Source organism: Zingiber officinale, chromosome 8B, assembly GCF_018446385.1.
Source record: "Zingiber officinale cultivar Zhangliang chromosome 8B, Zo_v1.1, whole genome shotgun sequence".
Lineage (NCBI taxonomy): Eukaryota > Viridiplantae > Streptophyta > Magnoliopsida > Zingiberales > Zingiberaceae > Zingiber > Zingiber officinale.
This window is the reverse complement of record NC_056001.1, coordinates 19425744-19440465: the sequence shown is the minus strand read 5'-3', so window position 1 is coordinate 19440465 and position 14722 is coordinate 19425744. Positions and strand designations below refer to the sequence as shown.

The 14722-nt window shown below is 40.6% G+C and overlaps 1 long non-coding RNA gene across 1 annotated transcript; it reads left to right on the top strand.

Annotated features, from left to right (window-relative positions):
• The first annotated feature begins 12150 nt into the window (after nt 1-12150).
• Nucleotides 12151-13040, top strand: LOC122013346. The gene is made up of 4 exons (XR_006120562.1): nt 12151-12224; nt 12465-12531; nt 12616-12849; nt 12931-13040. It is a non-coding gene; the product is annotated as an uncharacterized LOC122013346 (long non-coding RNA).
• Nucleotides 13041-14722: the final 1682 nt, after the last annotated feature.

Sequence of the window (14722 nt, the reverse complement as noted above, 5' to 3'; positions counted from 1 at the left end):
TGCCTCCCAACCGCGGATTCATCTGGACAACCGCCCAGACCGCAGACCAAACTTTGAACCGCCATAACTTTTGGCTCGGTTGGAGCCAGGGCTCGATCAAAGTATTAGATTATAGATAATTTCACAAGATACAACTTTTGTTCAGGGTGAATCACGATAAAATCTAGTTAAATGGGTGAAAAACCTGATTTACCGAACCCCTATAATCCTGGTTTTCCTGGACAGTTTGGAGGAGGTATAAAAGGATCAAGATCCTCATTCTTTGACTCATCTTGGCTTTGGGACTTCATCCCTCTCCTTGGGGAAGGGTTCTCCCCTTAGGGGGAAACCCTAGAGCTTCATTCACCTCCATCCTTTGATGATCCGTCCATCTCCGGAGCAAGGAGGCATCCCCAAGACATCGAGCATCTCTTCTTCCCCTTCTTCTCACATCTAGGGTTGTAAGTATGCTTTACTTTATGTTTTGGGGCTATTCTTCCTTTGCAATGGAGTAGATCTCCAGATCTAGGATGTAGAAAGTATTTGTGATGTGATAGAGATGTAAAACTATGTAGATTTGTCATGTTTCTATTCAATGACTTGTTAATGCCTTGTTCATGTTTGATGAAGTGTGTGTGTGTGTGAAGCTTATATATATATATATATATATATATATATATATCTTTTGCATATTTTATCAAATGGTTATGTAGAATTGTTAATCCCGTAGGGGAAATACCCTAGATCGTATGACTAAGGGGCGTCGTGACAGGGTTGCCCCGCTAACGGACGTCTAGGGTATCACCTTGAAAGGAGAAGCAAATCTCCACAAGGAAGTAGGGGATCGGGCATAATCACTATTTCTATTTTTATGTAATTGTTTGTTAGTGTGTTTCTATGTTGTATGACCGAGGGGCGTCGTGACAGGGCTGCCCCGCTAACGAACTTCATAGGAATCACTTCCATTTAGTATCATAGGACATGGAATAGGAGATCATGTCGGCTTATCCACTACAAGGGAGAGTCGGTAATGAATCTAACTTCCTGCAAGATCATGAACATAGAGGATAGGAACTAAGAAATCTATGTAACATTGCCTAGCATCACAAGAAAACCAAAATCCTAGAATCACACCTTAAATATTCCTCCATCCTGTTAGCTCAATCCCCTCTCAAGATCCATTCTCTCTTCTCTTTCTCTTACTCTCTTTTCAAACCAATTTTTGATTGTCTAGATAATTCACTGTGCGAAGTTAACTAGTGCTTAATCAACAGTCTCCGTGGATTCGATATTCTTTTATTACTGACGACGAAACTGTGCACTTGCGGTTCGTAACACGACCCCTCTTTAAGGTTTCATGGGCAACAAAGTACTGCCGCTCGAATAGGCCCGACTGACCATCTCGCTCGAGAAAGAGCCACTGAGGAGAACCAGGACCATAAACTTTATCGTGGTGGACGCACCGTCGGCCTACAATGTTATCTAGGGCCGACCGACCCTCAAAAAATTCCGGGCAGTGGTGTTTACCTACTGCCAAAAGATAAAATTCCCCGTGGATGACTAGGTGGGCGAAGTCAAAGGCGATTAGCTGGTCGCTCTGCGATGCTACGTCGAGATGGTCAAGTCCGAAGCGAGAAGTGCTCGGAAGAATCTGCGCTTGGAGGTGAACGCTGTCACTGAGAGGCCTCTTGCATTGGCATATGAAAAGGAGGAAGTTCAAATTCACCAAAGCCGGACGAAGGCCACCACCTTCATCGCGGCCGATCGGGAACCTAAGAAGAAGGCAGCTCGAGCGACCATAGAGTGCGAATCATCTCCAACCTTACAGGGCCAAATGAGAGGTGCGCGAGTGAATACATATATTTTTGTATGTTTCCTGAATGCGGGGCAAATATGAATAAAAGCGAAAAATGTCACTCTTGAGATGTGTCTTCCCCAATGGTCGAGCGGCGACCTTAAACCCTAGTCTTCGCCAATAGTCGAGCGACGACCTTAAACCCTGGTCTACATCAACGGTCGAGCCGCGACCTTAAATCCTGGTATACATCAACGATCAAGCGGCGACCTTAAACCCTGGTCTACATCAACGGTCGAGCGACGACCTTAAACCCTGGTCTATATCAACTGTCGAGCGGTGACCTTAAATCCTAGTCTCCATTAACGATCAAGCGGCGACCTTAAATCCTAGTCTTCATTAACGATCAAGCAGTGACCTTAAACCCTAGTATTAATCAATGATCGAGTGACGACCTTAAACCCTAGTCTTCATCAGCGGTCGAGCGACGATCTTAAACCCTAGTCTTCGCCAACGGTCGAGCGGTGACCTTAAAATCTCGGGTCATGAGTGGTCAAGTGACGATCTTATATCAAGAATGATAAACGACCGACCACGAACATGAGCTACTCAAAAGCTCCAAGTCTTCAAAATACAGTGACCGTTCGGGATTATTCTTCAAAATACAAACTCTGAAAATAGAAGGGATCGATCGACTATATAGACTAGTTGTTGTCGATCGGAAGAATCAAGAGGCCACGACTTTATGCGATGTTTGAAAGACAAGTTGAAAAAACTAAAATACTAGAAGAAGATAAAGCTTAACAGGATGGCCAATCATTCATTGAAACTTCAAAATTTTACAAAGGCGGAACTCTCAACCTCACTCAAGGTAATCTAAGGCATCATCGGATAGTGAGGCAGTCAGCTTGTCTCGACTAATGATCTGGCTTGATAGAGCAGCATGGAGGTAGACGCCTGCCTGGAGTTGGCCGAACGCCCCTTCGATCGCTAGGTCGAACAGGCAAAGTGCCCGGTTGGCGACCTTGTCGTTGAAAGCATCCGAGCGGATGTAGTTTTTCTTCATAGCCTCAAACTGGCTAGGCTCGGCATCTTGATAGGTTTTCAAAGTTGCTCGGGAGGCCCCCAGCACATCCTTCGTGGTGGCCAGCTCATCAGTTTTTGTGGAGAGTGGGCCTCGAAGGACAAATTCTTCGGCCGACCGACTTTTCCATTTGGCAATCAGAAAATCTTCAACCTCTTTGAGTTTCTTAGCGAGAGCCCGGGCCTCTTTATTCTTCAGGTCTAGTTCTTCGATGGTTTGGAGTTTTCTCGTATTAGCCGATTCAATCTTGGCATCAAAAGTACTGACTTGCTTGTTAAGCTAAGCCAGCAGAGAGGCCTGCTCTGCGCTCTTTCCCCGCTCGACCTCTAGCAGCTTGGTGCTCTTCGCCAAATCGGCCCTCAGCTAAGCCACCTTAGCATTCATCTTCTCCTGAGAGGCGGATGATTGGCCGCTCGACGCCTTAAGCTGCTTGACCTCTTGCTTAAAAAATGTGAGCCTTTGGCACATGACTAGGCTCTCTACCCAATACTGTGAGTAATCAGGAAAATATAAGTGCCGATCGGAGATAAATTAAGAAGAATGCAACACTTACCCCAATGGACATTTGGGTGTGGTTGTCCGCGAGCGCCCCTGGAGGCATCATCGCTTCACGGGCTCGGGTGTCAGCTCATATCTGTGCGACTGACCTCTGAATAATTATTTGGTGCTCGGAGGCTCGGGATTCAGCGCTAGCCGACTCGTGCCATTCCTCAGTTGGCAGATGAAGAATCACCATTATATGGCGCTGACCGCTCGGAGTTGATTGGGCAGAGGCTGCTTAGCCGGATGGCCGAGATGAGGATGCCGGACGAATGCCAGATTTTTTAACCTTCGATGGTGGTGGCATGAAGGCCACTGGCTACATGCAAAGAGTTCCCTACAATAGACCAGATAACGATGGCACCCGATCAGACGACGTAGGGCTCGCAGTCTCTTGAACTGGAGTTGGGGTCGAAGTTTCAACCCGCTCGCCAGTCCACACCACCAAGGAATCAGAGCACGATGAAGTCTCCACTAGGCGTCTCTTACACCTTATCAGTGGCTCTCTTGAGGAGGCTGAGCCAGACGCCCTCTCAACCTGAACGACCGGAAGCCGTTCAGAGGGAGCTTGTGATCCACCAGCCGCTCCACCACTAGGCATCCGATTGGCTCTTGTATTGTTTCAGTGGAGGCTGATTCACCACTTTGAGCTGCCAGTTGGTCGAGAAATTTGGCCGCTCGGAAAAATGGACGAAAAATAAGTACTCCCTCCAATGCTTGTTGGAGGTCGGGATTTTGTCAAAGAAAACTAAGCCAACTCGGGCTTGGAAAAGAAAAGTCCCCAGCTCGAACAGTTTGAGATAATAAAAGTAATGAAAAATCTGGGGAGTGAGAGGAATGTCGTGCAGGCAGAACAAAACCACTACCTCGCACAACAGTCGAAAGGAGTTTGCCACTAATTGATGAAGGGAGATACAGAAGTATTTACATACGGAAGGAAAGAAAGGGTGAATGGGCAACCACAGACCGGTGGTAAACTGATCCCTAAAGAAACAAAGACAGCCGGTCGGTGGAGCATTTGGCCGATCGGAAGGAGAAGGAAGAACAACTTTGTATTCGGAAGGAAACTCAAAGGCGGCTGTCAGACTCTCAGCATCACCAGCGTCAAACTTGGACTCAGTAGAGGTGTACCAAGGCCCAGGGACGTTGGCAGGAGGCTGTGAGGAACTCGCCATCGCAAAAACACCAAGTAGAGCGAAAAGACACGATTGGAAGGGAGAAAAGCTTACTAAGGTGTCGTCGGAGAGCAATGAAGGAAGAAAATCGTGGAGCAAAGACAGAATGTCGTCGAAAAATGCACGGGTTTATCGCCAAGGAGCTCGAAGACGGAGATGCGAAGGAGAAGAAGGCGACGCGAACGAGTTTATAAACCTTGGGGCCAGCCGACTGGAGCCGTCCGATATAGGTCACGGAAACCCAGGAATAAATCGGATCGTTTAATTCAAAGCACCAAATGTCACTTTGCCAGCGGATATCCGCCTATCACGTCAAGTGTGCGGCGACAACGGGCAGGACAAGTGGCGCTTACCCACGGGATGACATTTAATGGAGACAATTAAGGAGGCATGGGTCGTGCTCAGCCATCATGAGCAAGGATTTGCACGGTCTTCCAGAAATATGGCTGACGTAAGTCCGGATCGTGCTTGCCTAAGGCAGCGCAAGAAAAGGTTTTTCAAGTATGAATGTTCGTTGTGCTGATCAACATAAAGAAGCGGATGTGTCACTGAATGACAGTCTTCAACATGTCGATCGACAATAAAAGTTGTTAACATTCGCTTGGTTACAGAAGAGCAGTCCCATAACCGACCGACGGATTATGTCGGGCCGATCAAAATATAAGGAGCGTAATAAGTCGAGCGGGTGAAAAGTTTCACAGACAATTTTGTCCAATCAGTCGGACTTGTAGCCTCCTTTGACTAGACTTGAGGGAGATGCATGTGATGCAGTGGTAAGGAGGGGCCCCACCGCACGGAGGATAACTGCCACGGTGGAGGTTAAAGTTAAGGCGGCCAACACTCAGATGTCATCGGTCGGTCGGGCGATTAGGCCAACGCTCAGATATCATCGGCTAGTCGGGCGATCATGCCCCGATCGGGAGGAGAAGGTTCTGGTCCGATCTTGCCTTTGACATGGGGAGATGTCAAATGATCGACGCTCAATGGAGTATTGGACGTTAGATGGGGGAGGAGATGATGTGCAGAAGCCGGGCCGAGCAGCTATCCCGCTCGGCCAGGCAGCAGGACTCGACATTGGCACAGTGGAGTTACAGCCGAACAGACGTGACACAAGCACAGTGGAGTTCCGGCCGAGCGGACGCGACACATGCAACGAAGTCCCGACCAAGTGGACGCGACACATGCAACGAAGTCTCGACCGAGCAGGCAGTACACAAGAACAGTGAAGTCCCAGCCGAGTGGCTATCCCGCTCGGCCTAGCAACTATCTCGCTGTGTTATCCCTCAACATCCTTTTGGGAGTTAGTGTCGCTGACGCCGGGCATGGCCAACTAGAAGATCGTACGATGGAAGCTTCCACTGTCACATCAGAGATATGCTCGGCCTGTTAAGGTATTGTGTCAGGGATATTTTACTGACAAGTCTTTTTAGGGAAAACTTTAGGAAGCGTGCTCACCTTGAGGAGCATGCATGAACGCTACAGGAGCTCTATATAAAAGGGGGGGTCCAAGCATCGACGGAGGTATACAATATACACTATTCGTGCTACTGTTCATTCTTGTTGTTGCTCCGCCTTCTACTTCATCACCGGTGAGTAACTTGAGCGTCAGAGGACCAACGCTGGGGACCCCTTCCCTGGCTCGACACTGACGTCATTTGTGTTGCAGGGCGAAGCGGAGTCTATAGGCGGTAAGCGGGAGCTCCACATCCCTAGCTTTACATCTCATTGACTTTTGGACAGGATCACTATCCGCCTTACTATAACGTAATCCAAGAAGATTCACTCAATGCCCTTCTCTCCTAAGTTCCTCACTTTAGGAAATCTAACAATAACTCGACATCCCCAAACTCAAAAGTAAGATATATTAGGCTTGTTTTTCTTCCATAGTTCATATGGGATGGTTTTGTTTCCTTTAGAAGAAACACGATTTAGAATGTGACATGCAATCATTATCACTTCACCCCAATAATCCTTACTTAGTTTGTGAATTACTCAATATAATATTCATAGTGATATTCACCTCTTCTATTACTTCTAAGACATTTAATCTTATAATTACATAGATTTTCTACATTAGTCTTATAAATTTTAAATTTATCAATACTTCATCCTTAGTCCTCATTAAATAAATATAATAATATCTAGAAAAATCATTTATAAAAGTAACAAAATAATATTTTCCTCCCCTAATAGGCGCAGCATGTAAATCATATACATATTAATTCTAATATAGAACTAGTTCTTTTTATATTAGGAAATGGAGTTTTAGTTATTTTGTTTTACATGCATACTTTACATTTTCCTAGCATATTATCATTATATTTTGGTATTAAACCCACATTACTCATGTCATGTATTTTTCTAGAATTAACATATCCTAAATGAAAATGTCACAAATTAAATGAGTCAACCATATAAGTATAAATATCAATTTTTTTTTATATTCATCTTGAATATTCCATCATACACAAATCCTTTGCAAATAATACACCTCCTTTAAGGATGGTTACAAAATCAGATTTAATGACAATTTTGAAGCCACACTTGTTAAGTATGCTTCCAGAAACAAGGTTCCTCTCCTAACTTCAAGAACATGATATACATTAGTCAATGTATAGGATCGTTCCAATATAGTATCGTTGAGAATGACAGAGGGAGGGAGGGAGGGGGTGGGGATGAATGTCATTGCATTAAAATCTTTTCTTTACTTTATAGAAAACTTATCGAATATGTAGTGAAGATTTAAAATAAGAATAAAAAGAAGATGACACTTTCGATTTTTTTCTTGGTTCGGAGCCCAGCCAACTCCTAGTCCAAGAATCCACGACCCATTGGATCCTATCGATGTGTTCATTCACTATCAATCTTCTGATTATAATGATATGATAAAATATGCAATGAAGTATAATATTAAACTATATCAACAAATCAAAGGATTTGAAATTGGAGATTTTTTGTCGGAGTAGCTTTTAATTAGCATAGAAGCAGCAAAACTTACACGATCTCAAGCAACATTAACGGATGAAGCAACAAGTGTCTCTGCCTGGCTCAAACCTTGAGGGCATTTTTATAGGAAACATTTCATCGATGGATAAACCGTTCCGTCGACTGATCCCATTAGTCAATTGATCATCTTATCCGTCGATTGATCCTCATGTCTTCCTTGTTTGCTCTGATTCGATCCATCCAATCACAGAAATTGCATTGCTCCATTGCCAGATAAAGTTATCCATCGACTAAACATCATGCGTTTCCTTGTTTGATCTTATCTGTCCGATCCTAAAAATCATGTTGTCCCGTCGAGTGATCCAAGTTACTCATCGATGGAACCACACTTTCCTTGTTGTTGGATTTTGCTAATCTGGCAAATCTTAAAATCTCTAATCTGTCGACTAATCAGATTTATCCATCGACTAGACATTTTCACATATTTGTCAATGGAACCACTTAGTTCCCACAAAATAGTATTAGCACAAATATAATATTTATCCTACAAAATAGAGTTAGTACAATAGATAATAATGATACATGAGTATGACAGTAATGACTGTCTTGATCTCAACTTAGAGATCTCCTGATTTCTTCAGTTAGATCATCGTCTAAGGTTTGCCTCTACTGGGGCATGACCTCATTGCGCTCACTCTAAGAGCTTACCATACTTACCATATGTCAAACTTTCATACTTGGCATTCGATCTCTGACCCACCAAGTCTTTCCTCGCGTCGATGTCTGGTCTACACTAACCCATCGAGTCCTCTTGTTAGATGTCAGATCCTTTAGACTAATCTGAACTTTCTGCCAGTCCGGTCCTCCCGACCCATCTGGACTTTCTACTTGGTGTTTAGATTCGTCAAGGTACTTGAGTCTCCACACTTAACAAATATATCAAATACACGTGTTTTGATTTTAAACTCTTTGACATATATCAAAAATATAAGTTTGATTATTAGTGCACTAACACCAATTCCTTTGACGGTTGTCATAGAGTGGTTTCTCATATCGATAATTATCTCTTCTTCTAGCAGTGAATAGGTAGAGAATTAGTTTCGGTTAATACAAATATATTTTGTAGCACCGATATCAATCAACGAATCTTAAGAATCCTCAACCAAACATGCCTCCATGATCATCACCGCATACTCAGACCATCTCGGTTGATTTTGTTTCTTCAGGATACGACATTCTCTTTTGTAGTGCCCTAGATTACCATAATGATGGCAGTTGCCTTTTCTCTTTTAGTTCTTGGAGTTCTGTTTATTGTCATCAACTTTCCTATTTTTATTTTTAGAGGAGTTACCATTATTATTGTTCTGTGAATTTTTGACTTCCTCCACCACAAGCACCTTAGAGGATTGTCCTTCAAATTGTTAGCACGAAAATCTTCCTTAATACGAAGATGACTAGCCAATTCTTCTATAGACAAGTTCTCCTTTTATGATTAAGATTATTTTTATAATCTTTTCATGAATTAGGAAGTTTGTTAATCACCAAAGACACAATAATAGATTCATCCATATGCATTCCATGTTGTCCAGATTGATTATAAATGTGTACGACTTCATGGAATTACTCAATAATTTTTCTAATGTCGACCATGCGATATTGAAAAAAATTTGGAAACAAGAAATTTATTATTTATAGCATTTTCAGATTGATACTTAGCTTCATGTGGGTCTCATATTTCCTTTGTGGTTTCCTTGTTGTAGTATTGGTCAAACAAAATATCGGTCATTGCATTGTAAATATGCCCTTTGCACATATAATAATCTTGATCTCATTTTTGTCTTACCCTTGCTTGTGCCACATTTTTATTTAGGGATAGCAATGGAGTGGGATGGGGTTGGTCTTGCCATTGTAGGTCCAGGTAGGCCGGCTGAAGAGGGTTGAGTTGTCTAAAATAGAAACACTTAACATCTTCTCGATCTTTCAACTCAGGTTAGCAGTAATAGTAAATAAAATTAAACAATAAGAAACTAAAGAAAGAGGCACCAAAATTTACTTGGTTATAACCTAGGTGGTTGTTAATCCAAGACAAATGAAAGCTTTTAAAAAGTCTCTTTTGGTGAAGGCGGAGAAGCCTCTTACACTCGTTAATAGCTCAGACTATTACTAGGAAATGAATACAGAAGTTGTTCTATCTTTCCTAGGTCCAGGGGTTTTTTTTATAGCCTCTGGAAAAACTAATCCACAGGTTGAAGGCGCCTTCCATAGGGCTGGAAGGCGCCTCCAGGCAAAGTATAAAACTTTATCCTTTTCCGCAACGGCCAGAATTGCCTGGTTGAAGGCGCCTTCAGCTATTGAAGGCGTCTTCTGCCTGAAAGTCGTGGAGGCGGCTTCAACTCCTTTTGAAGGTGCTTCTAGCAACTCCATAGCTCTACTTTAGCTCTTCTGCTGCTCCGATCGCCTGGGTGATTTCGGTCAACCAAAATAGGACTCACCAGAATCTAATTTTCGACCTTCTCCTCGAGCAGGCTTCCGCTCCGACTTCTCATTCCTCGAACGTCGCGCACGCCCTTCTCATCTACTGGTGTACTCTTCCACGCCACCTCGTCCCTCAGACGTACCAAGCTCGTCGGCTCTCTCTCGTGTCGTCCTTCTCGCTAGTCGCATCTTCCGCTCGACTTCCTGTGCTCCTAAGCTCCTTCACACTTAGACACAGGGATCAAACCATAACATGACCTAACTAACTTGTTTGATCACATCAAAACAACATTGGGATACCAACAATCTCCCCCTTTTTGATGTGAGCAACCCAAGTTAAGTTAGGGTAAACAAATATAAGGTTAAAGCAATAAAATTACAAGTATGCAATAAAGTACAAAAAGATTTTCAAATTTAAGAATTTTTTAAAATTTGAATTGAACTACTTCCCCCTAGACTTAATCTTCCCTTCTCCCCCTTTGATCACATGAAAAATGAGGTAAAAAAAATCTAAGGGTAATTTAAATAAGAGAGTTTTTTTAACAAAAAAATACTGATTTTCCAATAATTTTTAAAAACTTATCAAGTGTTTTGAAAATTGTAAAAAAACTTTGAAAAAAATAAGTTTGATATCACTTAGAAAATTTTGCACCGTAAATAATTTAGAAACTTTAAGTTTTGCAAAAGGCATTTCTAAAAAAAAATCTAAGGAAAAAATTTGAGAAATGCTGACAACTATGTAAAGCATTATCTAATCGTTATTCAATGCTTTATAAGTTAGTCAATTAAATATTTTATTTTGTTAATTGGCTTCCAGGCTGTGGCGAGGCACTAGGCCTTCTTGGTTATTAGATCATCAATCACTTCTAGACAAAGTCTCATAAAGAAATCAAATATTTAATGTACTCTCTAAAAGCCCTAAGTCTAATTAAACTTTTAATTTAGACAAGCCTTTGGAACCCAATATAGGTTCCTTCCAACCGGGTTAATTAGAAATTTCTTTAATATATATTTCTGAGAAGAAGGGGAGCATTGGCGCAACGGTAAAATTGTTGTCATGTGACCAAAAGGTCACAGGTTCGAATCTTGAAAACAACCTCTTGCAAAAAATAGGGTAAGGTTGCGTACAATGGATCCTTCCCCGAGACCTCGTATGGCGGGAGCTTCATGCACAGGGCTGCCCTTTTTTTTTATATATATTTCTGAGAAAATTTTCTAACTTGCCTTTTGTGGTAATAAAAATAGCAATTTAGACCATTAAATTTTCTACTACTTGTATTATATGAGCATGCATAATTTTTCAAGTTCTTTATTTCTTTTTGCAAAATATCATTTTTCAATTTTATTTTGTCAAATTCTTCTAATGGACAAGATTTTGCTAGAATTAATTTCAACTCTTTATTTTCTTTTTCAAGTTTGCAACAGTCTTTAGTTAATAATTTAACACATTTAAACAACTTATCAGGTGGAAGAGATCGCACCTGACTTACCTTGTCGATCTCGTTATCCGTAGCTCCCCCTGAATTGCTGCTTTCTTCTATTGATGTTCTCCATTCATCGATGCTCTCGATGCTCATTTCAGACGAGCTTTCTTCCACTACAAGAAAATCCTCATTCAACAACACTCAAACGACAACGGTTTTATGCCAAAACGTTGTCTTTTTGCCTTTTAACAACGAGTTTAACGAAAACCGTTGTCTTTTAGCAGCTTTTTTAGCTTACGCCAATGGTTTTTAAAAATCGTTGTCTATTTATGTTTTTTTAGGGCTACGACAACGGTTTTTAAAGGCTACGACAATAGTTTTTAAAAACTGTTGTCTATGTACGTATTTTTTTGAGATTATGACAACTGTTTTTGAAAACCGTTGTCTATTACGTGTTATTGAATACAGTTGATTTTTTCCTTCGTCGTTTTTTCCCTTCGCCATTTTTTCCGCCGTGTTTTTTCTTTCCCTCTTCTCGAAATTTTTTGCCGCCGCATTCCCCCCTTTACCTTCTCAATCCCTAAGCATTTTCGTCGATCTCTTCACCTACTTCATGTTTTTTTTTCTCCTTTCCTCTCCAAGCCCTAAACCTTCCACCCCTTCTCCTTTCCTCTCTAAGCCCTAAACCCATCGCCCCTTCATGAGTCGTAGCAGATGGACCCCTAGAATTTGTGTCGCTAAAATCGACGGATCTTCAGGAATTCCTCCCTCCTTTCAATCTTTCACAGCAACCTCTCTGCGATCTGGTGAGTTTTCCTTCGATTCTATTGTGATGCATTTGGCCCTAGTTTGTTTTGGTGTTATAGTTTCTTTTCTTGTTGTTTGATACCAGGAGATTCCTAACTTGAAACTTTTGACTTTTTCTTTGAGTTAATTCATTTTATCAATTGTTTCGTTGATGAGTAATTTCTTTTTTATGGTTGATTCTACATATTATATATTTTGGAGGGGCATTGCTTCTTAATTTCATAGTTTTGGATGTGCAGATGGCAACAAAGGCGTTAACGAAAGAGGCAATTGCAATGACTGAGAAGAAGATGAACATGAGCTTAGGTATGCCGAGAACTTTTTCCGTTGCATCTGAAGTAATTCTATCTGAATAACTTAGTCCTAATACGACTCGAACATTTATTGTAGATGATATTATTAAAATGTCGAAGAAAAATTCTGCTAAAGGGAAAAGACCTCCGAGGCCTCCTGTGAGTGAATATATTCTTGCCAGGAAAGTTTTATTTTCCTTCAAATTATTAAACAGTTGATGACAAAATTCCTTGACTTTAGATTAAACACCAAGGCTTTCAGAATAGGAATCCTTCCCATGGTAACATCGTGCTACAGGGATTCATGGATTCCAGATCTTCAATTAGACAGGTAATAACTAGTATACTGTGTTTTTCTGGATGATGTTTATGTTGTACATTTGTTAATCTGTTGTTGACCATCGATGTTTAGGGTGTGCTTGCAAAGAGAAGGTCAAATTTTCATGGGAATCAATTCCCAGTAATCACAGAGGTGGCTAGGAAGGCTGCTTCCGTGTTTACCATTTCTTGATTTTTGACTTGATTGTAAATCAAGTAACACACTTCTATATTCTTAAAAATGATCTTGGCAAAATATTCTTTATCTAATATTTATCATCATCTTTTATTGCTTATTTATATTTGTGCTTTCTTGCAGGAACACTTGTCAAAAGATGATGCTAAACAGCAGTTCTTTAGAATCTTGAGAACTCCTCCTTATGGGAATTCTATTTTCTTCAGTGTACGAAAGATAGATGATCCTATAGGTCTGTTACATGGACGAATCATTTTAGAAATTAATAAGTGAGGGGTTAGTTAAAACATATTGTGGCTTATGTTTCTCCTTTTTTGGGCAGAAGTCATATCTTTATGGGGGGAAGAAGAAAAACCCTTAAAATAGAGAATACCAATGAAGAGGATAAGGCAGAATCTAATTGTTGTAACAATGTTGAGAGGTTTGGATTTGTACCTGGTCCAGATTTCACTCTGGAATCTTTTGAGACGTATGCAGATGAGTTCAAGAGACAATATTTTAGCAGAAGTGCAGAATTTGTTTTAGGGTCCTGCCAGCAGGAACCTTCCGATGATGATATTGAAGGTGAATATTGGCGGATAGTGGAAAGACCAACAGAAGAGATTGAGGTGCCACCACATTTCCTATGCAGACATACATAATCATTATGCATTTTCATCTATTGATTTATTTCACAATTTTGATGTGATGTATCCACTTTCTTCTTTCCTTGAACCTTTGTTGTTTCCATACCTTAATATTAGAAACTTTATTCATATATTGGTTTCGACCAGAACCTGCAGCCAGGTAGAACTCTAACTCATATGCTGACTTTGGTTGTTTAGGTTCTTTATGGTGCTGATTTTGACACTGGGGTTTTCAGTAGTGGCTTTCTCAAAGAGTGATCCTCAGCGAAGGTATGAGCACTAGGGGATTAGTATATGAGTTCTGGATGGAATTTAAATAACATCATAACATGCTATTATTTCCTAAGAAAAATTGTGTACTACTATATTATGTCACAAGATTGTGTTTACATCATTTAATAAGTATTAAATGCCAAGTCATATTTATTCTTTTCCCTTTTAACAAAAAATGTATTTGTATATACAAGGTGAAGCTTCTCTATTAACACAATGCTTCTACAAGAGTTTACTGGAAACTTTTACTGTCATGTTCCAAGAGTAAATAGTTTCATTCTCTAGTTAATTAGAATTACCTTAGTTCAAAGATGGATTTTTTTTTTCAAATTTCCTCTCACACAAATGACAAATTTCTTCTATGCAGAGTCAATTGTTTTTGCATATGTTATGTCACAGTCGAATCGTCGACACAACTATGGATTAGATCTCCTCTTTCTATCTGTTGATGAAGGCATTCAGGTTATAGAGATGATTCACTGGAAAATGTTAAAAGAAATGAAATTAAGGTATTAACTTTAGTTAAACTGCTACTTTCTAATGCTATGGTATAATTACCATGTTAGGAATTCTTCTTTTATTAATTGAATTTAGTTATTTCTTGATTTTTTTTATGTGGTGGTTATGCTATATCATTTCATATTACATTTTTTATTTATTTTGCAATGCATAAGTTATTTTTTACTGTGAGATGCTATTAATTTAATCATGGATGTGAAAGTTGGTCGCCTTATATGGATACCCCAACTGGATACACACATGCATAAACCATTCCAATTTTCTCATAAAAT